Below are 2,167 nucleotides of genomic sequence, written 5' to 3'. Positions count from 1 at the left end.
AAAATTTAATTGAATTGAATATATAAAAATGTAACATGTAACTGTATCAGAGAATTAGGATGCATGAGACAGCCCAGGGACCATAGTTAGCTCCGTGCCTCCAATCAGACACAGTTAACCACTTTACAAAGAGGGCTTTGGTCTCACTTTCCCTCTTGCTGTGTTCATTTGAATATTTATTGATGCAGGACTATAAAAAGGAAGCAGTCTGCCTCTTGAAAGTCATTGGTGTAAAATCCTTATCTCCTCTGACTGGTGAGATCCTCTTTTAGGGATTGAGCTTTTGGGACTAGTCCAACCTGACACACACTCATATGTTTACTTGTGTCAGTTTTGGGAACATTACATAGACATTTCCTGGACCTGGACTTACTCTAACCAAAACCACGACTGGGGACATTGCTTTTGTCCCCAATTGGAAAAGCCGTCCCCAATTGGAAAAGCCATCCCCAATTAACTGGTCTTTTAAATGTGTCCCCAAAGGTAGTCTAAATCAGACCCCAGGAATTTCATTTGAGGTGAGTAAAGTGTAAAGAAAAAATCTTTAATAAATTCAACTGTAACATCGTCCAAAAAGTGTAAGTGACCTTACTGTCAGTTTCTTTTTGGGACCACTTTTCGCTGATGAAATAGTCCTTAAGAGATGTTGCTTAGTACATTTCAAAATGTCATTTTTAAAGTGCCACAAACTAAATTCACCCATGCTTAAAGTACCAGTGTGTAGGATTTAGTGTCGCCTCATCCTCCTGCGAAAGGCCCAATGTAGATCCAGTGTTTGGTTTGTCCATTCTAGGACTACTGTAGACACATGGCGGTTCAATATGGCTGACTCTGTAGAAGAGGAACCACTCCCTCTGTCGATTAAAACAGCTCATTCTAAGGTAATTCTTATATTCAGGTAATACACTAATGAAAACATACCTATGATTATATTCCATTTCTGACAATAAATCCTCCTAAATGTTACACACTGGACCTTTTTAAGCTACAAAGTTTTCTAAAAATGAATTCTGCACCATTACATTTACTATAAGGAATCACATCAAACTGCCCCAATTTATGGGTTCAGTGTGCTTCAAATGAACTAGTTTTTGCAAAGAGTCAAGTTTTTATTACTGTTCTGCACAGCCACACTTCACCATCCTGTACAGAATAACAGTGCACACTTTCGCACTGTCTCTCCTTAAAGACATTCATAGCGTCGCACTGGGTTGTTCACATGGAAAGTGACAGAAGTAGTGAAAGAGAGAGAGAGCTGAGACAGAAGTTCAGTTTCAGCTTGCTTTCTAAAGTTTGGTGTGATGTCAGTTTGAATGTTACAATAATTATCAGACTGGGCCCTCGAGCTCCCCCTAAGCCTTAACATTGGTGACTGTGGGAGGAGGTTTCAGGCAATGGTGGATGACTCTTTAGTGTGAGCCACTCTTGATCCACCTGATGTGAATTCTCTGTAAGTATTGTTAACACTTTTCTCCTAAATGTTCTAAACCTAAAAATAATGCTGTTGAATGAAATACCGGTCATGTTCACAAATCTACAACATAACCAAATTCAATTCAGTTCAGTTGTATTTGTATAGTGCCAATTCATAACAAAAATTATCCCAGGACACTTTTCAAATAGAGCAGCTCTGGACTACTTACAGAGACCCAACAGTTCCCAATGTGTTTTTATATTTCATTAATTAATAAAAATTCCATCTAAAACAACATGTGACTGGCTAACTTAACCATGTATATTAGATTCTATTGTGCATGGAATAATGGAATTATATATGACTTTCCTTTGATATGGGCCTTATACTATATCAGCCCTCTGTCGCCCTGTTCTCTAAGTATAGGCTTTGGCCATTGAAAAATCCATCTCAGTCAACCACTGTTTACAGCCCCACACATATCAGAGTTTTCAGGCCGATACTGATGTCAGTGTTTTGTAACTGAAGCTTTTTTTTTTTTTTTTAAACATCAACGAGTGAGGTGAAAAGAAAAGGTGCAAGCAGATGTTGTAAAAACAACAAGTTGTTTGGCTGCTGATTTGACAGCTCACCAACACAGTCAGCAGTTAGAACTACAGTCGTGGCCATGACTTACACTTCTTGAGGACATGATTACCTCTGATGTTCACCCTGAATTAATGTCCATAAATCCACTTACAAATCATAGACATG

General features: G+C 38.4%; 1 protein-coding gene across 1 annotated transcript in view; it reads left to right on the top strand.

The window, feature by feature from the left end:
• Positions 1-2,167, top strand: part of LOC118342085 (serine/threonine-protein kinase NLK-like) — a gene marked incomplete at both ends in the record, with an annotated part of 5,746 nt that overhangs the window by 1,097 nt on the left and 2,482 nt on the right.

Source organism: Morone saxatilis, unplaced genomic scaffold (assembly GCF_004916995.1).
Source record: "Morone saxatilis isolate NCDOM2014 unplaced genomic scaffold, NCSU_SB_2.0 Contig8, whole genome shotgun sequence".
NCBI lineage: Eukaryota > Metazoa > Chordata > Actinopteri > Moronidae > Morone > Morone saxatilis.
This window is presented reverse-complemented; position numbering and strand designations above follow the sequence as displayed.